Here is a 27,504-nt window from a genome sequence, read left to right as displayed (position 1 = left end):
GCTTAATCAGTGCATGTGAAGATTCTTGTCATGTCCTTGAATCATCTCTTCCTTTTCAGACCTAGGAATAATCTCTTCATGTTTTTACTGTTAATGCATCATTCTTGGCTAATTTCATATCTTCCACTGTAAGAAATAGGTAGCACTTCTGTTATTACAGTGCCTTAGTTGTTCATAATCTTTTTGTATTGAAACAATATACCATTTTTATTTAATGCTGATGCATCATAACTTATGAGGCTGCATTCTTTAATCTTGCTACCCAAGAATACTGGCTTCCAATGACTCTGTTAGGGTTGGAACTGTGCTTCATTCATAGAAACCACAAACACAGGTTTTACCCAGAATACACAGAAAAATGTGGCTGATACTTTGTTTTCTTGTCATGCTAAATTTACTGTTTACCTTTTAGAATCTAGTGGGCAAACTGATTAAAGGCCAAACTGATACCTTAGTAATTCATAAAGAATTATTATGTAAAGGAGTATTAATAAACAATACTTTAGAGCTCTTTTTAAAATTGTATAAAGAAGCACATTCTACATTTACCTATAAATATTAATTATTACTCATATATATATACATATGTTTGTATCTATTACAGAGATATACACTTATTTATTCATATTACATAAATAACAGAGAAACCACAAGCTGAGAGCTTTCTCTCAATATATTGAGCTGTGCTGGCTTGATAATCTCACTCCTAGGTATTTATCTAAATGACATGAAATTTACATTCACATGAAAACATGCATATGAATATATATTCATAATTTTCCCCAAATAAGCAATCAGGGTATAAATGGATAAACAAACTGTGGTGGTCCTATAATGGAATACAACTCAGCAATAAAAAGGAACAGATTATTTATTCATCCAGCCAAGGTGAATCTTTAATGCATTTTACGATGATCATTGTTGGGGCTGGGTGATTGGTACATGGGGATTCAACATTATCCTTTTTTTTTTATTGATTGTTCAAAACATTACAGAGCTCATGATAAATCATCTTTCATACATTTGACTCAATTGGGTTTTGAACTCCCATTTCTACCCCAAATACAAATTGCAGAATCACATCTGTTACATACACACATTTTTACATAATGGCATATTAGTGACTGTTGTATTCTGCTACCTTTCTTATCCCCTACTATCCCCCCTCCCCTCCCCTCCCATCTTCCCTCTCTGTCTCCTCTGCTGTTGTTCAATTCTCTCCCTTTTTTCCCCCTCCCCCTTGCCCCTTATAACCTCTTATAATTTTGTGTATCATTGAAGGTCTCCTACCATTTCCATATGCTTTCCCTTCTCTCTCCCTTTCTCTCCCCCATTAGTCCTTGTTTACTGTGAGTCTTTTCCTCATGCTCTTCCTTCCTGTTCTGTTCTTAGTTGCTCTCTTTATATCAAAGAAGACATTTGGCATTTGTTTTTTAGGGCTTGGCTAGCTTCACTTAGCATAATCTGCTCTAATGCCATCCATTTCCCTGCAAATTCTATGATTTTGTCATTTCTTAATGCTGCATAATACTCCATTGTATATAGATGCCACATTTTTTTTATCCATTCATCTATTGAAGGACGTCTAGGTTGGTTCCACAGTCTAGCTATTGTGAATTGTGCCACTATAATCATTGATGTGGCCGTATCCCTATAGTGCGCTCTTTTAAGGTCCTCAGGGAATAGTCCGAGAAGGGCGATAGCTGGGTCAAATGGTAGATCCATTCCCAGATTTCCCAGGAATCTCCATACTGCTTTCCAAATTGGCCTCACCATTTTGCAGTCCCACCAGCAGTGTACAAGTGTACCCTTTTCCCCACATCCTCGCCAACACTTATTGTTGTTTGACTTCATAATGGCTGCCAATCTTACTGGAGTGAGATGGTATCTTAGGGTGGTTTTGATTTGCATTTCTCTGATTGCTAAAGATGGTGAGCATTTTTTCATGTACTTGTTGATTGATTGTATGTCCTCCTCTGAGAAATGTCTGTTCAGGTCTTTGGCCCATTTGTTGATTGGATTATTTGTTATCTTATTGTTTAATTTTTTGAGTTCTTTGTACATTCTGGATATTAGGGCTCTATCTGATGTGTGAGGGGTAAAAATTTGTTCCCAGGATGTAGGCTCTCTATTTACCTCTTTTATTGTTTCTCTTGCTGAGAAAAAAACTTTTTAGTTTAAGTAAGTCCCATTTGTTTATTCTTGTTGTTAACTCTTGGGCTATGGGAGTCCTATTAAGGAATTTGGAGCCCGACCCCACAATATGTAGATCGGAGCCAACTTTTTCTTCTATCAGACGCAGTGTCTCTGATTTGATATCTAGCTCCTTGATCCATTTTGAGTTAACTTTTGTGGCTGGCGAGAGAAAGGGGTTCAATTTCATTTTGTTGCATATGGATTTCCAATTTTCCCAGCACCATTTGTTGAAGATGCTATCCTTCCTCCATTGCATGTTTTTAGCCCCTTTATCAAATATAAGATAGTTGTAACTTTGTGGATTAGTCTCTGTGTCCTCTATTCTGTACCATTGGTCCACCTGCCTGTTTTGGTACCAGTACCATGCTGTTTTTGTTACTATTGCTTTGTAGTACAGTTTGAACTCAGGTATCGCTATACCTCCAGATTCACACTTCCTGCTTAGAATTGCTTTTGCTATTCTGGGTCTTTTGTTTTTCCATATGAATTTCATGATTGCTTTATCTATTTCTACAAGAAATGCCGTTGGGATTTTGATTGGCATCGCATTAAACCTGTAGAGAACTTTGGGTAATATCACCATTTTTATGATGTTAGTTCTGCCTATCCATGAACAGGGTACATTTTTCCATCTTCTGAGATCTTCTTCTATCTCTCTCTTTAGGGTTCTGTAGTTTTCATTGTATAAATCCTTCACCTCTTTTGTTAGGTTGATTCCCAAGTATCTTATTTTCTTTGAGGATATTGTGAATGGAGTGGTTTTCCTTATTTCCATTTCAGAGGTTTTGTTGCTGATATACAGGAATGCCTTTGATTTATGCGTGTTGATTTTATAACCTGCCACTTTGCTGAATTCGTTTATTAACTCTAGCAGCTTCTTTGTAGACCCTTTTGGGTCTGTTAAGTATATTATCATGTCATCCGCAAATAGCGATAATTTAATTTCTTCTTTTCCTATTTTTATGCCTTTAATTTCTTTTGTCTGTCTAATTGCTCTGGCTAGTACTTCGAGAACTAAATTGAATAGAAGTGGTGATAGAGGGCATCCCTGTCTTGTTCCAGATTTTAGAGGGAATGCCTTCAGTTTTTCTCCATTTAGGATGATGCTAGCCTGAGGTTTAGCATATATAGCTTTTACCATGTTGAGGTAAGTTCCTGTTATCCCTAGTTTTTCTAGTGTTTTGAACATAAAGGGATGCTGTACTTTGTCAAATGCTTTTTCTGCATCTATCGAGATGATCATATGGTTCTTGTCTTTAAGTCTATTGATGTGGTGAATAGCATTTAATGATTTCCGTATATTGAACCAGCCTTGCATCCCAGGGATGAATCCTACTTGATCATGGTGCACAAGTTTTCTGATATGTTTTTGTATTTGATTCGCCAGAATTTTATTGAGAATTTTTGCATCCAAGTTCATTAGAGATATTGGTCTGTAGTTTTCTTTTTTTCTTTCTTTTTTTTAAAGAGAGAGTGAGAGAGGAGAGAGAGAGAGAGAGAATTTTTTAATATTTATTTTTTAGTTCTCGGCGGACACAACATCTTTGTTGGTATGTGGTGCTGAGAATCGAACCCGGGCCGCACGCATGCCAGGCGAGCGCGCTACCGCTTGAGCCACATCCCCAGCCCCTGTAGTTTTCTTTCTTTGAAGTATCTTTGTCTGGTTTTGGGATCAGAGTGATGTTGGCCTCATAGAATGAATTTGGAAGAGCTCCTTCTTTTTCTATTTCTTGAAATAGCTTGAAAAGTATTGGTATTAATTCTTCTTTGAAGGTTTTGTAGAACTCCGCTGTATACCCATCTGGTCCAGAGCTTTTCTTGGTTGGTAGTCTTTTGATGGCTTCTTCTGTTTCTTCCTTTGTTATTGGTCTGTTTAAATTGTGTGTGTCTTCCTGTCTCAATCTGGGCAAATCATATGCCTTAAGAAATTTATCGATATCTTCACTATCTTCTATTTTATTGGAATAGAGGGTTTCAAAATACTTTCTAATTATCTTCTGTATTTCTGTAGTGTCTGTTGTGGTATTGCCTTTTTCATCCCGTATGTTAGTAATTTGAGTTCTCTCTCTTCTTCTTTTCGTTAGCATGGCTAAGGGCTTGTCTATCTTATTTATTTTTTCAAAGAACCAACTTTTAGTTTTATCTATTTTTTCAATGGTTTTTTTGTTTCAATTTCGTTGATTTCTGCTCTAATTTTAATTATTTCTTGTCTTCTACTACATTTGCTGTTGTTTTGCTCTTCCTTTTCTAGATTTTTGAGGCGTAGTGTGAGTTCATTTATTTGTTGGTTTTTCCTTTTCTTGAGGAAAGAACTCCAAGAAATGAATTTCCCTCTTAAAACTGTTTTCATTGTGTCCCATAGATTCCGGTATGTTGTGTCTGTATTATCATTTGACTCTAAGAATTTTTTCATCTCCTCCTTTATGTCTTCTGTAACCCATTGATCATTCAATAACATATTGTTCATTTTCCATGTGGTGTAGGGTTTTTCCTTCCTTCTTTTATCATTGATTTCCAATTTCATTCCATTATGGTCAAATATGGTGCATGGTATTATCTCCACACCTTTATATTTACTAAGATCAACATTATCCTTTTCCCATGTATTATTAACAATTTCTGTAATTAAAATGTTATAAGGGTATTTTAATATAGTGTTTACTGACATCACAATGTCTAGCTACTCCATGGATGTGAGTAAAGTTCCATGTTCCAAAGCTAGGGGCTGCATCTGGGGTGTTGCACATCAAACTGCCAGTTAAATGAACATAAAATCTGGTAATGTAAATATTTATTTTATTATCTTTTAAAATTTATATATTATGTATTTTGTAGTCTGATAATTGAACCCAGTGTGCTAAATCCCCAGCCCCCCCCCCTTTTTTTTCTTCCCAGTTTCTTTGTTTTTTATTTTGAGATGGTCTAATTAAATTGCCCTGCTAACCTTGAACTTGTGATCCATCTGCTTCAGCCTCCTGAGTAGCTAGAATTACAGGTGTACACCACTGCTCCCGGCTAATACTTTACTATCTTAAGACATTCAAAAATGCTTTCTAACACTATTTCAGGAAATAGAAAAGGCTTATGGGCTTATTGGTTTTAAGAATTTGTACTGGGGGCTGGGGTTGTGGCTCAGTGGTAGAGCGCTCACCTAGCATTCATGAGGCCCTGGGTTCGATCCTCAACACCACATAAAAATAAATAAATAAAATAAAGGTATTGTGTCTAATCAAAAAAAAAAAACTTAAGAAAAAAAAAAGAATTTGTGCTGGGTGCTGTGGTTCAGGCCTATAATACCAACGACTTGGGAGACTAAGGCTGGAGGATTCCAAGTTCAAGGCTAGCCTCCATAATTTACCCTGTCTCAAAATAAACTGAAAAAGTGTTGGGGATGTAGCTCAATGGTGGAGTACCCCTAGTTCAATCCTTTGTATTATAACAATAATAAAATTTCATTTGCCCTGCTACTAGAAAAAATTGCAGAAGGCAACCAATCCCCAGCAGCCAGATGCATGCAGTTAACCATGCACTTAACCACTGAGCCACATCCTCTGATCTTTTTATTATTGAGACAGGATCTTGCTAAGTCACTCAGGTGCCTTGAACTTGTGATTCTCCTGCCTTAGCCTCCCAAGTTGCTGAGATTACAGGGTGTGCCCACACTGGCCTCTATAATTTTAAGTGTATCAAAACAAACAAAAACTGGGCACAGTAGTACAGGTCTGGAATCCCAGCTACTTGAGAGGCTGAAGTAGGAGGATCACTTGAGCCCAGGAGTTTATGTCTTGCCTGGGCAACATAGTGAAACTCCTTCTCAAAAAAAAAAAAAAAAATGTCAATGGTACAGTAGTCTAGTTTGCAGGTATACAGTGTTCGCTTTCAACTTTGCTATATGTTTGTAAATTTTCATAATAAATTGGAAAAAATATCTAGAAATGTGATGCCACCTAGGTCAGTAGTAAATGCATTGAAGAGAGTAAATGCCACTATGAGGTTTTTTTGGGGGGGTGGAGTGGGGGGGGCATTATTTGTTGTTTGGTTTTGGTTCTGGGATTGAACCCAGGGCGTCAACATGCCAGGAAAGCATTCTACCACTGAGCCAAACCTCCAGCCCCAGCCATTGTTGTGACTGAACCTGTATTCTGCTTACTAGGACCTAGAGCCTTTTATACTTAATCTAATTTCTTGAATTCTGATCTCTTAGGGTTTTATTTACTTAAATCCAGTTTTGTTATCCCCCTGATACTTTGATTTTCTGGCTTACCTATTACTTGATCATTCATTTTCAAATATTTATCTTTGCCTACTATGAACCAGGCCCTGTGAAGGTGTTGGTGACTCAGTTTTGTTCCTGCCCCTGTAGCACTTTCATCCATGCCTTATTCTTCCTAACCAGTACCTCCAGCTCTCTTAATTCTATGAAGAATGCTGTGGTTTCTACATCTTTGACTGAGGTTATGATTTCACCATTTTATACCTTGAATACTGTGGACCACATGCCAAAGGCTTAAGGAATTTTTGAGAGTCGTGTGAAAAAATGTTTTATACTTGAAAAAATCATCTAATTTACAAAAAAGAAAACATCAAAATTTTATCCATTCCCTAAAGAAACTGAACTTGGTCTGACTCTTCCTTTTTCACAGCTCTGATTGCAAAGGACTGCCAGCTTTTCTGGTCCCAGGGCAAATCCAGCTCTAATGTAAATGCTATAGTAGAGTAAGATCTTCAAAAGCTGTCTAAACTCTGGATGCTTAAGCTCTCTTAACCTAGTGACATTGCAGCTTCATTTTTTTTTTCAGTTTTTTAATGCAGTGCTGATGATTCCTTGCTCACCAGGCTACCTTTTGATTCTCATGTAGGTAGGTCTGTAGAGAGGATACAGTATTTCTTTGAGTATTTCTGGTCTCTTGTGATGGGAGTTTCCCAGGCAGAACAATAAAGTAGCTTGTGATTAAGAGTTGACTATATTAACTATAGAACAATATTCATATCCCTTCCCCTTGGAAAGGAGTTTGATGAGAACTCTTTAAAAACACTGAGTTTGGGCTGGGGCTGTGGCTCAGTGGTAGTGCACTTGTCTGGCATGTGTGAGGCACTGGGTTCAATTTTCAGCACCACATATAAATAAATAAATATCTATCAACAACTTAAAAAAATATTTAACAAACAAACAAAACAAAACACTGAGTTGGGCCAGGCATGGTGGCACACACCTCTAATCCCAGTGACTCCAGAGACTGAGGCAGGAAATCACAAGTTTAAGGCCAGCCTGGGCAACTTAGTGAAACCCTCTCTCAAAATAAGAAAAAAGTGCAGAGGATGTGGGTCAGTATTAGAGCACCCCTGGTTTCAATCCCTAGTACTGAGGGGGGAAAAAAAAAGATACACATGGGAGATACAAAAAGGACTGAAACTAGTTCATATCATGCTATACTCCAGACTCTAGTGGATATTCTGACTAAAGGCCAGCAAGGGCACAGTGGAACACAACCATAGTCCCAGCTACTTAAGAAACTGAGGCAGGAGGATCACTTCAACCTAGGAGTTCAAGGTTGGCTTGGGAAACACAGGAAGACTCCTGTTGAAACAAAAGAAGACAAACAAAAAAACCAGTATATCTGACTAAAAGCCAAACTGATATTTTAATAATTCATAAAGAATTATTATGTAAAGGAGCATTAACAAAGAAATACATTAAGGCTAGGGATGTGGCTCAGTGTAGCATGTCAGCTTGGCATGTATGAAGCCCTGGGTTAGATACACAACAGTGCTTCCTGCTTTGTGAAAAAAAGTAAAAATTATTAAAAAAGAAAAAAAAAAGCAATATATTAGAGCTCTTCTTTGTTTATTTATTTATTGTGGTACTGGGGATTGATCTTGCCCACAAACTACATCCCCAACTCTTTTTTATTTTGTTACACTGTCTTGCTAAGTTGTCTTGAACTTGTAATCCTCTTATCTCAGCCTCCCAAGTTGCTGGGATTATAGACATGCACCACTGCATCTGACTAGAGCTCTTTTATAATTACATGAAGGAAGGCATTCTATTTATCCATATGTATTAATTATTACTCATTACATAAATAATATTATAAAAATACACATTTTATCTGTTATATAAATATTCATATTACAGGGCTGGGGTTGTGGCTCAGCAGTAGAGCAGCTTGCTAGCACATGTGAGGCCCTGGGTTCGATCCTCAGCACCACATAAAAATAAATAAAATAAAGGTATTGTGTCCAATTACAACTAAAAAATAAATATTTTTTAAAATTCATATTACACAAAAACATAATTAAACATTCAATTATTATTTAATTCCTATTTGTTATTTATATAATTGAATTATATGTTAACCATGGTTCAGTCTTAATTATTTTATATTAAAACTGTATTGGAAAATACTATTTGAACCTCTCTATAAGATATGTAAAATTCTAATCTACCCATGGGAGTTCAGCCTGGTTTAATTTAGGCAAAAGACATATGTCTGCCACCCCTCTCCTCTTTAGCCTTGTCCTCTTTCCCACCTGCTACCTCTGTGAATTAGGACAAATAAGTATAAATAAGATATAACTCCAACCTTGCAGTGGCTGCATGTGCTATCTTGAGGACATGATCCTCAGGAACTCAGCCCCAACCACATCTGGCCAGGCACACTTCCCAGAAGAGCAGCTCCCTACCCTGGCCAAAAAAAGCCCCAGATACAAACAAGGGCTGGGGTGTAGCTCAGTGATAGAGCACTTGCCTAACATGAGTGAGGCCCTGGGCTCCTTCCCCGATGTCCCCCCCACACACACACACAAAAACACACTCATAAAACTAGGTGAATCAGGTCAGCTTTTATAGTGATATCAGTATATTTATTTCACACAAACACTTTTGCTAAACTACTTCACAAACTGCTACAGGTACATTGTTAACATTTTGGACATGTGTAAAAATATAGATTTTGTTTTTGTTTTGGCCAATTAAATGAAATAGGGAAGTGTGACTTTTTTTTTTCTGTAGTTTTGGTGAAGAGCTTTGTTTTTTATTTTTCAATAGATCTTACATTTGTTGAGAAATAGGTAGTGATTTTCAGGGGCAGGAAGCCTGGCTAGGATTCCTTTAAGCCTCTGGCAGCAGCCCTTGTCCAGGCTGGTCTTGGGCAGAGCAGCATGCAGGTTGCTTGTGTTAGGTGCTCTCAGCCTCCTCCACCATCTTTACCCTGACCTCTCCACTTCTCAGTAGCTATGTGATGTATGTGGGTTTTGATTTTTCTTTAACCTGTTGCACTTATGTATTGCATGCATTTCTCAAAGACAGGTGTTTCTTAAATTTGAATCACAAATTTAAAATGTTCTTGATGGTGCAACCTTCTGCACCATGACTATCCATATTTGTTTCCCCTGAGGCTCCTGGGCAGGTCATCTGTTTCTGTGCCCGGAGAAAATGCTAGTGTGCTACTAGTTCTCCTTTCCTAACAAAAGCGCATCGTACCTGCTGTTTGATTTGGGCTCTTGCGTACAACTTGGAGTTGCAAACTAATGGGGACTTAGGGTGTAGCACCGGTGATTGAGTTCTCAAATGACATTACAATGATCTGATTTTGGACTGTGAGATCCTTTAAGGCTGGGACGTTTTTATTTATCTTTGTTGTCTCCAGCCCCAAATACTCTGTGCCTAGCTCATAAAAGCACTAAACAAACGTTGCTCAGTTGTATGTAATACAGCAGGAGGAAGGGAAGGGCACAAGTTCTGCGCTGTCCCTGAAGCTGAAGAGGTTCCCCCAAGAGGCCGGAGCACACGTGCTACCGGCAGAGGGCGCGCTTGCACAAGTGGCTGCGGTGCCGTTTCCTTCGCTGCTCGCTCTGGGCTTGAGCGTTTCCTCAAACCCCACCAACCGAAACTGGCCGGAAATTTAAATTTAAACCTGCACAAACGCATTAGGATACCGTCAGTTGCACAGGGCAAACCCCAGTTATGGTTAGTCCAGAAAGGCGCAAGAACTATCCAGAATTAGTTTTTAAACTAAAATTAGTTTTAAAACACTAAGCCATGGTAACTTGCAACTCCAAACCTGAAAAAGAAAAATGCTGCCTCGTCTGTCTTTCGGGAAATTTTAATAATTTTTAAATTGGAAGGCTCCGTATGTTCAGAGGGCGCCCTAGCTCATCTAATCTAACTACCTCATTATCTCAGATGAGGAGACTGAGGTTTATGAAAGTAGTTATTTAGACTTCACGGGGGACCTATGGACAGAGAAATTATGCTTCCCTCAAAACTGAGCTTTCAGCATGTACAAAAAAAATGTGGAAAGGTGGCCATTGGAAAGAAAGGCAACTACATCTTTCCCTCCCTGTCTCTGTCTATTTATACTTAAACAGAAATATTAATGAGCTGGGGTGTAGCTCAGTGATAGAACCCTAAGCCCAAGGTCCATCCCCAACAGCAAACAAAATTAAAAAAAAAATTTTTAAATATACTTATGTCTAAGTTTATGTATATGTAAATATATTTTACTTTATATATTTAATGTACATAAAAATATATACATGTATATGTTCAAAGGTGTGGTTTTTCAGGCCCTGAGGCAGCGCAAGTTCAGTATATAACTGTGACCCATTCAGACTTCCTGGGTTTTAATTCTAGTTCATCATTTCTTAGTTCTGTGAACTTGAGGAAGTTACTTAACTCTCTGCTTTCATTTCCTCTTCTATACATGAGGTTAATAACAGGATCTATTTCATTGGATTATTTTAAGGGTAAAATAAGTTAATTTTTGTAAAGCTCTTAGGACAGTGAGTGCTTGGTACACAAAAAGTGCTACAATAATCATCTGCAAAAATAAAAAGCTGGGCATGATGCTGCATGCATGTAATCCCAGCTACTGGGGGAGACTGAGGCAGGAGAATCACAAACTGGAGACCATCCTGGGCAGATTAGTGAAATCCTATCTCAAAGTTTTAAAAAATAAAAAACGCTGGGGATGTAGCTCAGTGGTAAAGCACCACTGAGTTCAATCCCTAGTATTTGGGGTGGGGATGGGGGGATGAGGGAAGATAAAGAAAAATATAAACAAAAAAACAAACAAGGGATGGTGATGTGCACCCATAGTTCCAGCTACTCCAGAGACTGACATGAGGGTGGCTTGAGTTCAGGAGTTCCAGGCCAGCCTGGGCAAACACTGGTGCACACACACACACACACACACACACACCCCAAAGTGGTGCTGAAGAGGCATAAAAACACATAAAAATTTGGAAGATGCTATTTTAATAACAAATATGAAGAACATTCCAAGGGTTTGTTTTAAAGTTTGGAAGTAGGGTTTTAATATTATCGTTTTTTGGGGGGAGGAATCAATTGTATGATAAATGATAAAGGGGTAAGAAAAAGTATGTGTTTATCAATCTGACTACCAGACCGAGCAAAAAGCCTTAAGTTATGATTCCATCTGAGGGTTTGATTTCCACAGTCCCCCAAAATTATGAGATATTTCTCACTTTGTAAAGTTTAGAAAATAATAACCTCAAACTCTCATAGAACCAATTGCTTAAAACTTTCCTAATGTATATCCTTCCCCAGCCCTGACTTTCTTACTTCAGTGTAACCAAAGAAGACCCTCTTTAAGGCTTTTCTCTCTCTCTCTTTCTCTCTCTCTCTTTTTTTTTTTTTTTTTTTTTTGGTACTAGAGATTGAACCCAGGGATGTTCTACCATTGAACGAAGTCTTCAGCCCTTTTTAGTTTTTATTTTGAGACAGGTTCTCATTAAGTTTCCCAGGCTGGCTTTTAATTTGTGATCCTCCTGTTTCAGCCACCTGAGTAGTTGGGATTCCTGGCTGGTGTCACTGCATCTGGCCAAGGCCCTCTTATCCAGCATTCCTTTCCCTTCTCTGGTTCTCTCCCATTTGAAGGCAGCCATTACTGGATTGTATCTAGTTGTCTGCTGGATCTGTAGGGAGCAGCTGGAGGGAAAGAGGAATAAGGGTGATGAATTTGACTGCAGGGTAAACCATGGGAAGGGGAAACCCCTGACACAAGATGTCCTCTCAGACTCTGGCTGAGGACCAGGGATGAGAGAATCAGACTCAACTCTGAAACCATTCCTGGACAGATTAAAGCAACTCTGAGTAGTGCTGAAGAGGCAGCACTTGGAATTAGAGGCAATACATCCTCAAAGAAATTAAAGAAATATTCCCATCAAGATATGAGCTTTGACCTGAACAGAGGAGTCAAGGTTTGGATTTTTTTTTTTTTTTTTTGGTACCAGGGATTGAAGTCAGGAGCACTTAGCCACGAGCCACATACATCCCCAGTCCTTTTTTTTTTTTTTTTTTTTTTTTGCATTTTGTTTTAAAACAGTCTCACTGAGTTGCTTAGTGCCTCATTAAGTTGCTGAGGCTGGCTTTGAACTTTGCTTCAGCCTCTGGAGATACTGGGATTACAGACTTCTAAAACCAGCTGAGATATCTTATAGAAGGGAAAGGGGCCCAGAAAAGAGACCCTGGCTATAAGGGGTAAGACAGAGAAGGTGTTGGGATGAAGCAGCTCAGGATTCTTTGGAAAGTGAGAACAATGAAGTGAGGCTGAAGATTAAGGACCTTTAACCAGGACCAGGATTGAGCACCTATCTGGCCTTTCTAACTTGCAGATGCCTGGGAATCCCATGAGGGTCTTGTTAAAGGGAAGATTCTGATTTACTAGGGCCAAAATTCTGCCTCAGAGTCTGCATTTCCAACAGGCTCCCTGGGAAGGCTGCTGGTTCTTAGGTTCTGCTTTCAGAAGCAAGATGTCTTCTAGACTTCTGAATAGAGAAAGCTGAGCAGTAGAGGCCACACAGATCAAAGACTCCCCCATGGGGCACATAATTTGGAAGCCCTTTTTAGCTCTAGTTCAAATTCAAGGTTGCCTTTGCAGGTTCCCAGATAGTAAAAGGATTGAAGGATTGTGGAAAGTAGGGAAACGGATCTCAGATTTAAGGGCCTCTCTCCAAACATCCTAGATGCTGAAAAGAAAAATGTCTGCTTTTCATTTAAGTGAGGGTCCCAGTTCATCAATAATCAGAGAGATCTGGTGAGGCAGAGGAAAATGCTAGCAGTAAAGTCCCCAAGGGGCTTGAAATAGCTGCTAAATTCCCTACAGGCAGCTTTTTAAATGCTACCTAGAGGCAGCCATTGTGAGGTTTCAAAATACAGGGTTACTTTAATCAAGCACTTGCCACACCAGACAACCTATTGAGAGAAGCTGCTAATTGAACTACAGAGGCAGAATGTTATCTGTATTGAGTTTAAAACAGTTTTTCAGGGGGAAATGAGGACAAGGCTACGTAGCCAAGAAGGGTTGGGTGTTGGCTTTGCAGAAAGCTGAGTTACACTTACAAACACGGTTGCCAGGTGTCCTGTATTGAACTGGACAGCGTGGTATTTTAGCTTCTTGTGTATTCAAATGAAGTCAATCCCTGTTTTTAAAAAAATCATTATTATTTCAGATGTTCTTTATCTTATGTTTTGATTGATTTTTAATCAGCAGAAGTTTGTAATTTCAGCTTTTAGTTACTCCTGCTAAGTACTGAGTACACAAACATGACCTAAAAGAGCCTTGTAAGTCTTTTGAAATCTGAGAAATCCTTTTATTTATCTGTGTGCAAGTAAAATGTTCCAAAACTACTGTTAAGTATTCTGTTAAAAAGTAAAAGTCCATCCCTTAGGAAGGGAGGTTACACCCAACAAAATATTTTCCCCCCACAATTGGTGGGTGGATATTTTTACAATCCTATTCACCAGTGAGGCAGGGAAAAACTTGTTTCTCTTTGGGGTAATAATAAGAGCTAATGATTGTTGAGGATTTACATGTGCTCGACACTGTGTGAACTGTTTACATTCTCTGCCTCTTTTCTCACAGCAATCATGAAAGAGAAATTAGAAAGATTCAGTATTGAGACTCTAAACCTGGAAGTTATCCTCAATTCCTCTTTTTCTCTTAGATTCCTCACCTAGTGTATTAACAAGTTCTGTCAGCTATAACTCTAAAATATATTTTTAAAAACCTAAACTTTTGCTGGGCACAGTGGCACATGACTGTTTTAATACCAGCTACGAGAGGCTCAGACAGGAGGATTGTAGGTTCAATTCCAGCCTTGGCAACTTAGGGAGTCTCAAAATAAAAAGGACTGAGAATGTAGCTCAGTGGTTGAGTTTCCCTGGTATCTTTCTCCCCTCACCCACAAACACACCCGTATGCAACTTAACCTTTGCTGGTTGTGGTGGTACACACCTGTAATCACACATATTCAGGAGGCTGAGGCAGGAGCATTGTCAGTTCATGGCCAGTTTGGGCAACTTCATGAAACTGTCTCAGAATTAAAAATAAAAAGGGATGGGGATATAGCTCAGTGGTAAAGCACCCTTGGGTTCAATCTCCACTATGGGTGGTAGGTCTGGGGAGATTAACCTTTTTTTTACTCTAACTCAATTCCTCATTGTGTTTCTTGCTTCAATGTTGCATTGTCCTCCAAAGTGGTGCCCCATGCCAATCTCTTTTTTAAACTTTTTTATTTGTTCCTTTTAGTTATTCATGGCAGTAGAATGTATTTTGATATATTATATATACATGGAGTACAATTTCCCATTCTTCTGGTTGTACATGATGTGGAATTACATTAGTCATGTATTCATTTATGAACATAGGAAAGTAATTCCGATTCATTCTACTATCTTTCCTGTTCCCTTTCTCTCTCCCTTCCCTTCATTTCCCTTTGTCTAATCCAAAGAACTTCTATTCTTCCCTAATCACCACCACCCACATTGTGAGTTAACATCAGAGGGAACATTCAGCTTATAGTTTTTGGGGATTGGCTTATTACACTTAGCATGTTAGCCTCCCCATGCCAATCTTGACCCTTAGTAGAATCTTCCCTCCTCCATACCATGGCCAGAATGATATCTTTAAACAAGATATCAGATTATGAACTCTCCAGTGGCTTCTCTTCTGTTTTACTCACCTTTTTAAACTGCTGTGCCCAAAAGAATTTACAAGAACAATTTTATAGGAGGAAAGTTTATTTGTTGTCCATGATTTCAGAGACCTCAGTCCACAGATGGCCAACTCCATTCATTGGGGCCTGAGGTGAGGCAAAACATCATTGCAGAAGTGTGTGGTGGAGGGAAGCAGCCGGGAACATGCCACCAGGAAGGAGAGAGAGTACTCCACTTACAGTGATAAAATGTAAACCTCAAAGGCATGCCCACAGTGACCCACCACCTCCAGCCACACCCTACCTGCCCTCAATGACCACCCAGTTAATCTCTATCAGGTGATTAATACGCTGATCAGGTTAATAAGGCTCTCATAATCCGATTATTTTACCTCTAAACTTTCTTGCATTGTCTTATACAAGAGATTTTGGGGGACACCTCATATCTAAGCTATCACAACTTCACATGTAAAATAAAACCCAGGGCTGGGGATATAGCTCAGTTGGTAGAGTGCTTGCATTGCATGCACAAGGCCCTGGGTTTATCCCCAGCACCACAAAAAATACATAAAAATAAAATAAAACCCAAAGTCCTTTCCAGGGTTTTTCCTACAGGATCAGGCTTATGATTTCCAAGTGCAAATTTATTTATTGAGCACCTGCTATATGCAGGCATTTTGGATGCTGGCATATTGCTTCTGTGAAGAGCTTACATCCTAGTAGGAGAAAAAAAGAATCCAAGAAATCGATAGTATGGGTATGGAGGAAAACAAGATGGGTAAAGGAAACTAGGGAGTGTTAAGTGACAATGAGGGGCTACTATTTGCATGTCCAGGAGGGCCTTCCCAGGAAGAGGACATTTAAGCAGAAAGCTGACAGAGAGGGAATGAGTCAAGTAGATTCTAAAGGAAGAACTCTCTGACAGAGGGAACAGCATATGCAAAGGTCCTAAGGAAAAGGTGAGGTTGGCATGTTGGACGAACAGCAAGGAGGCCCAGGTGGCTAGAGCAGACAGAGAACAGTAGAAGAGTAGGCATAAGTCAGAGAGGTCTGGGATGTGAGTTAGGGAGAGGGCAGATCAGGGAGGAACTTGTAGGCCTCTTCCCCTGGCGACTGGACTTCGAGCTGGTGGGAAGCCAGGGGAGTGGTATGAGTGGCCTAGTGACGTGATTGTGTAGAAGGGCAGATGTGACTGCAGGGAGACTTGTTCAGTATCAAAGTCAGAAGCAGTAATGATGGCATAGGCCAAAATGGTGGCTGTGGAAGACAATAAAAGGGCTCAAGTGTTGCTGAATGGATGGTGAATGAATGAACTTGCCCATGTTCACCTAGGTAGAAAGTAATAGAGCTAAGATTCTCATGAAGCAGTCTGACTAGAGCCCTTCCTCTTAGCCATTAATGGGGTGAAAGGAGAGAGGCTATTGCAGCCCCCTGGGAGCTTCTTGTCTCTGAGAGTTAGCAGTTTCCCTTTGATGGAGATTTTGGGGAGGAAGGGAAATATTCTAATATTGGAAGCTTTATTGAAAAAAAAGACAGAAAAATAATTTCCTGGATACAAAAACATCTGGAAGGGGAAAAATACAAAAAACAAAACAAAAAAATCCTAAACTTGTACCAGTGTATTGGGCTGAGATTGGGGTACTGATTAAAGACCACTTAAGCCTATGTATAATTTGTTTTCAAAGAGAATGCATTAAGGGAGTACTTTTGGACCTGGAAATTAAACTGAAAAAAAATTGGAAAGGCTATGACTCAGTTTCCTTTTCTAGGAGAAACTGGTTTAGATTAAAGCTAGACATATATAAAGTGAAGATTCTGAGCCATCCATTCTCTGACTTGCACTTAAATCTCTAGCTTCCTGGGGCTGGGGACGTGGCTCAAGCGGTAGCGTGCTCGCCTGGCATGTGTGCGGCCCAGGTTCGATCCTCAGCCCCACATACAAACAAAGATGTTCATACAAACAAAGATGTTGTGTCCGCCGAGAAATAAAAAATAAATATTAATAAAAAATTCACTCTCTCTCTTTAAAAAAAAAAATCTCTAGCTTCCTTAGGGATGGCTGCTCTCATGATGCAAAACTTACTCCTTAGTGTTATTTTCCATTTGCTAAGTGGTTGGATCCATTTGAGCCAAACCATGCCTTTGTAGACTTGGTTGCTTCTTTTGGAAGTGTTTCATCCTTCAAACTAGGTTATAGAAACATGAGCTGAATTAGACACACAGCAGATTACACAAAGCAGATTTCTGCTTTCAAATTTAAGATGAAAACCATGAATATTCAAAGTATTCCTTTCACATTGAAACTAACCAACTTGCTTGGTAAAATTCTGTTTCCTAACAGAAATTGGTGCCGGAGGAGGCAGTAGCCTCTATTATGAGCAGGAACTAAGGTCACGCAGAGGAACATCTGAATCCAGCTCTGTTCCTCATAGTTGGGTGACTATGGTCAAATTGCTGAACTTAGTTACTTTTCTTACCCACAAAATTCATGTCCCCATAATTGCCTGGTAGGGGTGTTGTGAGGGTGAATTGAAATGATGTGTGTGGTGACACAGAGTGATTTATTTGATGGGTGGAAATTCGTAAATTGATGGAGGACTACTTCTTGCTTTTGTGGTTTCGTGTTTTATTCTAGCTCTGGTGCTTCAGAGACAGGGTTAACTATATAAGTTGGGAGTGAATGAATGAGAATGAAAGACCAAGCCAGAGGGATGTCTGGACTCTGAGGAGTAGGTCAGGATTCATCTTAGGTGAACTTGGACATGTGGTCACCTCCCTGAGAGGAACCTATGGTGAAATTGAGATGTCTGTGTGAGAGAGCCGGCTACCATTTTGGTGCCACCTATAGGTGGAGAGACAGGTTAGAAAAAGGGCTGAGGATGTAGCACTTAAAAAAAAAAAAAATCAGGTGAAGCTGGGCATGGTGCTGCCCACCTGTAGTCTCAGCTGAGGATTGAGATCAAACTCTTGAGCTCAAGAGTTTGAGACCTGCCTGAGTAACACAGAAAGATCCTGTCTCCAAAACAAAATAAAATTGCTACATATTATTATTTTGTATGAATGTACCAGGATTCATTCAATCCATATCATTTAGATAGATAATTAGGATGTTTTTAATTTTTATTTGACAACTGTGTAACAAATAAACTTTCGGTACAAATTATGGCATTTACGATTATTTTCCTAGAACAAATTCCTAGAAATTGAGTTAAATATATATATTTTGAGCATTCTTAATACAGATTACCAACTTGTCCTCTAAAAAGGTTGTTGGTCTCTAGTAGCAAACAAGATGGCCTGTACCACTTCTAGATGATGGCCTGCTGGTCATGATGTTTTAAATCTCTGTGGATTTAATGAACTTTATTTTCCCTCCACCCCCCCCCCCCGCATTTACAGTAGATTTAGAGAATAAACCCAGGAGCACTTTGCCACTGAACTGTGTCCCTGTTTCTTTTATTATTTTTATTTTGAGACACAGGGGCTTTGTTAAATTGCCCAGGCTGGTCTGGAATTTGAGATCCTCTTGCCTCTACTTCTCAAGTAGCTGGGATTATAGGGCTGCATCACTACAACTGGCAGTTTAATGAGTTTTAAAAGGCTATGTTGATGTTTTGCTTGATATTAGGTTATCAATGAGAATGAAATATTTTTCCTCATGCTTATTGATCACTGGTATTTCTTTTGTGTGGATTTTTTTCATGTACTTGGTCTTTTTATATTGGTGTTTATTTTGTTATTCATTTGGAAAAGTTTGTAATATATATTGCATGTATTTGTTCCAACTGAGTCTGTTTTTTTTTTCTTTTACAAATTTATCTTCTTTTCTTTTTTGTATATATTATAAAAGTTGGGCTGGGGTTGTGGCTCAGTGGTAGAAAGCTTGCCTCGCATGTGTGAGGTACTGGGTTCAAATCTCAGCACCACATAAAATAAATAAATAAAATAAAGATATTGTATCCAACTACAACTAAAAAAATATTTTAAAAAAATTTTAAGGGGTTGGGGTTGTGGCTTAGTGGCAGAGCACTTGCCTAGCATGTGTGAGGCACTGGGTTTGATTCTCAGCATCATGTATAAATAAATAAAAGGTCCATTGACAGCTAAAAAACAAAATTAAAAAAAATAATAGATGCTCAGTGTAAAAGTATTACATTTTTTTGATATTGTATAAATACTGACAATTTCCAAAATTCCTTTCTTTCACATTAAGAATTTGGTGTATATTTCTACAAATGTGTTTTTTTCCCATCCATATTCTACCAATTGCATTTTTTCCCAAAGTTGGAACCATAGTACAAAACTATTTTTAACTTGATTCCTCATTAACTATATCTTATACATATCTTAATTCCAATATTACAGCTTTAATATCTTTTAGTTATGTACTATTATGTGACACATTGTGTTAGGGTCTGTAAACAAGTCAAGATGGCGCCTGGCATTTTGCCAGGGGTAGTGATTTGTGAAGTAAGGCCAGCGAGCCATTAAGTGTGGAGATTCCTTATTGGTTGACTGCTGTATCTAGTTTATGTTAATTAAGATAAGCTGTGTGTAATGTATATATACCCCTCCTGTCCTACAATAAACGGCTCCCACTCCTGCTGTATCAATGTACACAAGTTGCTCGTCACCCCCCGGTTATTTTGTTGCAGCCGGACTTCGGCAATATTGTATTTTTTTATGATATAAAGTTTTACATTTTATTTAGTCATATCTTTCAGTTTTGTGATTCTTGGTTTGGTAGTAGAGTTTGAACCCAGGGCCTATTCATGCTCTACCACTGAACTGCACTCCCAGCCCCCAGTCTTTTTTTAATTTTTATTTTTTAAAATAGTTTTTTAATTGTTGATGGATCTTTATTTTATTCAGTTATTTATATGTGGTGCTGAGAATCAAACCCAGTGCCTCACACCTGTGAGGCGAGTGCTCTACCCTTAAGCCACAACCCCAGCCCTTTTGTTAAATTTTTAATTAAATTAAATTTATTTATTGTTGCTGAGGATTTAACCCAAAGGATCATGTATGCTAGGCAAGTTCTCTACCACTGAGGTACATCCCCTGAACATTTTTTTTTTCTTTTTTGGTGGTACTAGGGATTTAATTCAAGGATGTCCTACTCTGAGCTACATCCCCAGCACTATTTTTAATTTTATTTTGAAACAGGATCTCACAAAGTTACTGAGGCTTGCCTCAAATTTGAGATCCTCTTGCCTCAACCTCCTGAATTCCTGGGATTATAGGCATGTGCCACCATACCTGGCCTCCCCAGTGCTTTTTAAACTTTGAGACAGGGTCTTATGGTGGGCGGCTACCATGCCCAGCCCCAGCCCCAATCTTTTTTAAAAATTGCATATTGCTTAATGTTTATGCTCTGAAAAAGATTCTCAAAAAATTCCCCAAAGATTCAGGAATTTATCCTTCATATTAAGATATGTGCTCTGCTGTAAAAAATGAAGACTATTGACACATTTTTGTAAACTATAGGAGTGTAAGCATAGGAAGAATATGGTAAACCTTGTTGTATAAACAAAAGATGTAAAAATACCTTATTTTAATAAAATAAAATATAAATGAAGTACCTGTTTAATAAAATATAATGAAGTGCCTGTTAAGTGAATTTAAATTGTAGAACATTATCATTTCAGTTTATCCCAACAGCTGATTTTTACTACTTTAAAACACATCAATAATCTTTGAAATAGAGAATTCTTACTTCCTCTAAACATTCATGAAATAACTAGGTTAGGTGCCAGAAATGCATTGATGAAAACACACACACACACACACACACACACACACACACACACAATCTCAGCTCTTCTCCAGTTTTGTCAAGTGGGGAGAAAATGTTATTCACATAATTACATAAATAAATATAACAACCTACAGTATGCATGATTATAGAAGAGCATAGGACAATATGAGGTAATTAAGAAGGATTTATTCTTGTCGGGTGTGGTGGCACACACCTATAATCCAAGTACCACTGAAAGCTGAGGCAGGAGGATCTAAAGTTCAAAGCCAACCTCAGCATCTTAGTAAGGCCCCCAGCAAGACCCTGTCTCAAAATTTTAAAAAATATAATGAAAAAAAAAATGTCTGAGGATGTGGCTCAGTGGCTAAGCACTTCTGGGTTCAATCCCTGGTACAAAAAAAAAAAAAAATCTAGTTTTGACACGTCTTGGAAAGCTAACCTGAGACAAATCAATTATTCTGTGGTTGGGGGATAGGGATGACAGATGACTGGTAAAGGGGCAACATGCAGGAAAGCAGCAGCTACAGGAGCCTTGAAGCAGAAGTACAAACCTTGGGCTAACAAATGCTTGAAGACAGGAAGGATTGTGGGGGAGAGAGGAGAAAGTATTTAAAGTAGTATTTAAATTGAAACAATTTTCCTCTTTTTTTTTTTTAAGAGAGAGAGAGAGAATTTTTTATATTTATTTTTTAGTTTTTTCAGCAGATACAACATCTCTGTTTGTATGTGGTGCTGAGGATAGAACCAGCCCAATTTTCCTCTTTAATAATGGTGTAGCTGGGGGCTGGGGATGTGGCTCAAGCGGTAGCGCGCTCGCCTGGCATGCGTGCGCCTGGGTTCGATCCTCAGCACCACATACCAACAAGAATGTTGTGTCCGCGGAGAACTAGAAAATAAATATTGAAAAATTCTCTCTCTCTCTCTCTCTCTCTCTCTCTCTCTCTCTCTCTCTCTCTCTCTCTCTCTCTCCCCCTCTCCCCTCTCTCTCTAAAAAAAAAAAATAATAATAATGGTGTAGCTGGGTGTAGTGACAGACTGTAAATCCAGTTACTCAGGAGGCTGAGGCTGGATGATCATAAATTTGAAGCTGGCCTGGGCAACTTAGTGATACCCTGTATCAAAAAAGAAAAGAAAAAAAGGGGTTGGGGTTGTGGCTCAACAGTAGAGTGCTTGCCTAACACATGTGAGACCCTGGGTTGGATCCTTAGCACCACATAAAAATAAATAAATAAAATAAAGGTATTGTGTCCAACTACAACTAAAAAATAAACATTTAAAAAAAAAAGGAAGAAAGAAAGAAAAAGGCTCAGTGGTGGAATCCTTGCCTAGCAAGTGCAAGACTCTCCATTCAATCCCCAGTACCACAAGATTCTTGCTCTACAGGGAATATGAAAGTCATTAAATGATCACTGAAGTCCCAGAAGTCCCAGTGTTTGAGTGTTTGGCCTGGTGATGTAGCTCAGTGGTAGAGTATGGGCTTTGCATCTTTGAGGCCCTATGTTTAATCTTCAGCACCTCAAAAAACAAACACAAAACTTGAGGATTTCCATAATATAAATGCTAGGTGGAAGAGGATAACCTAGCAAGTGTTCCTGAGCTGGAAGTAGAAAAGCCGGAAGTGATTCAGATTGGGAAAACAAGGCCTTTTGAGGAAAAGATAATGGTGCTCAGAATACCACGAAGAGATGAAGGAAAATGAAACTGGAAGCATATCCATTGGATTTTGCAACAAGGAGGTCAATCATTTTTGCAAGATGCCTTAAATGTGCTATTTATAATCAGTCTCACACATCTTCTGAATTGTCTGTGTCTTTTGCCTGACTAGGAAGGGTCTACTTTAGATCCATCCCAAGCTTCTGAAAATCTGACCACATTCTAGCAACAATCTGCATGATGTTACAAATGAGACCATTATAAGATAAACACATTTTGACAAGGCATTTATTACAAAATGTTTTGATTTCAGAGAGAACTAACTGGACTCATGGTTTTTAAAAAAGCATGTATTTCTTGTGTAGTGCTATATAGATTTCTGATGAATCTAGATGCTCAGAAACAAAGTTTATTGAGATGTGTTACTTTAAAGAAAGTATGTTTAAAGCCAGGCATGGTGATGCACATCTGTAATCCTAGCAATGTGGGATCCTGAAGCAAAACGATAACAAGTTCAAGACCTGTGTGGGCAATACAGTGAGACTGTGTCTCAAAATAAAAACTAAAAATAACCGGAGATTTAGCTCAGTGGTAGACTGCTTCCAGGTTTGAATCCCGGGTTTTTGTTTTGTTGCAAACAAAAACAAAAACACCCAAGAAGAATATGTTTAATACAGAAACCAGCTACTGAAAATTGTATAACCCTTCCCTATATTTGCAGAATAGTCTAAAAATGTCTCATGCAACCATGAAAGTAGTTTTCTAAACCAAAATAAGATTTTGTCATTAAAAAAGTCATTCTCTTTGGGCTGGGGATGTGGCTCAAGCGGTAGAGCCCTTCCTGGCATGTGTGCGGCCCGGGTTCGATCCTCAGCACCACATACAAAACAAAGATATTGTGTCCGCCGAAAAAAAAAAAAATACTAAAAAATTCTCTCTCTCTCTTTAAAAAAAAAAAAGTCATTCTCAAGATAAAAATCAAGTACATAATAATTAATGAACTTAACAGAAATTCAAATCAACTTTTCAAACAATTGTAAATTACATCATTTATTCATCTTTACCTGAATTAATAATTTGTTAAAGGCGTTCATGGAGTTACTCATCAAAAAGAATATATATTTGGAGGCCAAGTTTGTGGCTTAGTGGTAGAATACTTGCCTTAGCATACTGAAAGCTTGGGGTTCAATCCTTTGTACTATAAAAGGGGAAAAAAATGCACACATTTAGGGCTGGGGGTGTGGCTCAGTGGTAGAGTGCTCGCCTAACACATGCCCTGGGTTCTATCCTCAGCACCACATAAAAATAAATAAATAAAAGGTATTGTGTCCAACTACAACTAAACAATATTTTAAAAATGCACACATTTAATCATCATAGCTAAATGTAATTATTGTTAAAATATCAGAACAGTAGTATATTTCAGAAATATATAGGTAATGACTTTTAAAGCTTTATTAAGGCATCCTCTAAAATGTAGCTAAGTAACTGGACATTTACATTAACTGGACATTTACATATCACTGTTAAGATCATCACAGTAAGATAAATTATAAAGATATAAGATAAATTATATATATGCACATATAATTATATGCATATACGTATGCACATAAATATATATGTGCATCTTATTTTCTTTCAGAAGATTTAGAACTTCTCATTCTATTTTTTTACAAATTGAGAAATGAACAGATATTTGATATTAAGTGGTTCAATAGGACTACAACATAAAAGCTGTACTTTTGTATACATTGTTTCATTTTAAAAATCTATAATTTTTAATAACAAACTTCAGGAGTTCCCTATCCCCTTTGGTACTAGGGACTGAACCCAGAGGTACTCTAATACTAAGCTACAACCCCAAACCTTTTTCTTTTTGATTTTGAGACAGTCTCTCATTAGGTTGCCCAGGCTGGCCTCCAACTTGAGATTGAGCCTCCAGGGTTGCTGATAGTGTAGGCATGCATCATCATGTCTGGCTACCTCAAGAGTTTTTTGAGAGAGAGAGAGAGAGAGAGAGAGAGAGAGGGAGGGAATTTTTATTTATTTTTTCAGTTTTCGGCAGACACAACATCTTTGTATGTGGTGCTGAGGATCGAACCTGGGCGGCACACATACCAGGCAAGCATGCTACCGCTTGAGCCACATCCCCAGCCCTCAAGAGTTTTAAAGAAAATTCCTTCTTCCTTAAAATTTGGACTTTATGGTCAGATAAATCTTGCTAAAATTCTTTCATTTTGCTAGTGCCACCTGCATATTATTCAGTAGCTTTCCACTTCTTACTTAATGAAATTCAACTCTTTATTCTGACATTCAAAACATACCAGTTCGGCTTCCAGCTTTATTTCTAAAGCAGGCCACATTCATCTTTGACAAAGGCTATCTCCACCTAGAGCTTGTGCTGTGTTCCTCACTTCAGATATTCTTCCTTTTTTCTCTTATTCAAATTCCATCTTTTTAGAAAAATTTTTTATAATGATTCTTTTTTTGTGTGTGTGTTGCTGGGGATTGGGCTCAGGGCCTTGTACATGTGAGGCAAGCATTCTACTAACTGAGCTATATCCCTAGCTCCATAATCTTTTTAAAATTTTTTTTATTTTTAGTTGTAGATGGATAGCATGCCTTTGTTTATTTTGATGTGATGCTAAGGATGGAACCCAGTGCCTTACTGGTGCTAGGCAAGAGCTAACATTAAGCTCAGCCCCAGCCCCAAATTCCATGATCTTTAAAAGTTGATTCAACTCCACCTCCCTGGTGCACCTTCCCTGATGCTTCTGGTACCTTCCCAGGTACCAGAAGCATCACTTGTCTTCATCACTCATTCTGGCTCTGAGACCCAACTATCTTTTATTTTTTGGTGGTGCTGCTGGGGATTGATTGAACCCAGGGCCTTTTGCATGCAAAGCAAGCATTCTATCAACTGAACTACATCCCCAGCCCCCTATATTATCTCTATATTAGCTCTTCAACCAAAGGGGAAATTCCTTGATTGGTACTTTTGGTGCCTAAAATTGAGTATAAAATTATAAGCATATGTATCACTTTTTTACAGTTTTTATCTACAGAAACAGCAATAACTAAAGGACAAGTTTACTATGCTTAAGTGTCTCTCATTTTCTTACAAAGCTAACTGATCTTGCTATCAACCCCTTTAATGCATGCTCTTTACTGTAACTGAAATATATGAAGTCTGGAATTTTCTTCAAACAAGGACTTATTCCCTTTAATCTCATTAGATCTTGGGTAAGTTTCTCTTTTGTGATGAATTTTTACTTTTTTACAGTTAGATCCCCCTCCCAGGTTTTAATGGAATACTTTTGAATGTTCAATTTTCTTAAAATATTTTTTAAAAATCAGCAAAGTCTTTCTTCATTGTGTATGAATTTTCCTTTGTCTCTCCTTTGCCCAGATATAGGAGAAGGGATTGAGAAGTGGAAAGATATATGCTTTTAAAAGGCCACACTGAAGAGGGTGTGGTGGCACAACCCTGTAATTCCAGCTACTTGCAGCTACTTGGGAAGCTGAGGTAGGATCCCAAGTTCGAGGACAATTTCAGTTTCAGCAACTTAGTGAGACCCTGTCTCAAAAAAAAAAAAAAAAAATAAAGGAATAAAAATGGTTGGGATGCAGCTCAGTGATAAAGCACCCTGTGTTTTACCTCACCCCCCACTTATCGTATCATGCAATCACCCTGGGCTAGATGGAGAAAAGCAGAAATTATGGTGCTATCTTCCTCTACTGCAGAGACAGTAGTTTAGCTCTGCTTAAGATTACTATTGTGCTTGAGTCCCAGGTTTACAAACCCAAGGCAAGTGTAATGATAATGATAATAATAAATATTATTATTATTATTATTCATGGTTTTCTTCTACCATATTACAGTAGCAACCATTTATTAAGTACTTATTGTATGTCAGACAAATGTTGGTTGCTTTATGTTACCTAATTATTACTAAAATAAAATTTGTGACATATTTCTCATTTTACAGAGACAACTTAGTAACTTGAACAACTAATAAGTGGCAAACACAGAATTTGGATACAGAACTCATTCTAAAGCCTATTCTTTAGACATTGCACTATACCTTGTAATATCAGTGTCTTTTGGGGGCAGGAATTCTAATGGAGAATTTGGGGGCTTGCATTCATAACTTTGGCAGTTATAGGGGAGAATAATAATAATAAAAAAATGTTCCAATGTACTTGGAGAGGCTCACCAGCACCACTCCCCTATATATAGTTGCTCCAGACCTAGTTATTGGTAGTTCATCACTCACAATTTACATTTTAGTGTGCCTACATTTTTGTGATGGAATATCTTGATCACATTTGTATTGTTAGATGGGGAGGAAAGCTAAGAAGTTTTTACCTTTGTCAAGGACTGGGACAAAAGCCACACCATGAGATAAATCAACACAAGAAACACACCAATGTGCATATACACACACACACACACACACACGTGTTATATAGCTCATAACTAGAAATTATACCCTGTGTTTTTTATCACAAACCCCAGAAACTTATGTAAGACTGTAGTTTTACTGCTGGGCCAATATGTGAATTCAAGCCTCAGCTGTTAGTTTACTTATTGAAAGAAGAGTCAATAGAAGGAAATTCCAGTGTGACAAGAATTTTGACAACCCCTGTGTTATCTCTACCAGGATCTAGTTACATTGTGCTCTTCCAGGAAGGATGTAGCTGTGTATGCAGGTTTAATAGGGCAGCTACTCTTTTCTAGGCACATTACATGTGGATAGTTCAATAGTTGTTTTGTGTATATTAGGACCATGGGATGAAAGAGGCAGCTATTCCTCATTTTTCTAAACTTGAGAGTTTAATATACTATGCTCTTTACTTAGTCGTTAATTCTTAACAGTCTAGGGGTTGCTATGTAGATTTAACAAGTGTTTTACATTTAGTTGGGCAGAAGT

The 27,504-nt window shown here is 38.2% G+C and overlaps 1 long non-coding RNA gene across 1 annotated transcript in view; it reads right to left on the bottom strand.

Annotated features, from left to right (window-relative positions):
• Positions 1-27,504, bottom strand: part of LOC113186257 (uncharacterized) — a 69,369-nt gene continuing 41,865 nt past the window's right edge. Inside the window, exon 4 of the long non-coding RNA XR_003301257.2 lies at positions 1-126. This is a non-coding gene — a long non-coding RNA (uncharacterized LOC113186257). The remainder of the gene's footprint in view (positions 127-27,504) is intronic.

The sequence above is a fragment of the Urocitellus parryii genome, chromosome 2 (genome assembly GCF_045843805.1).
Source record: "Urocitellus parryii isolate mUroPar1 chromosome 2, mUroPar1.hap1, whole genome shotgun sequence".
NCBI classification, from domain to species: domain Eukaryota; kingdom Metazoa; phylum Chordata; class Mammalia; order Rodentia; family Sciuridae; genus Urocitellus; species Urocitellus parryii.
This window is presented reverse-complemented; position numbering and strand designations above follow the sequence as displayed.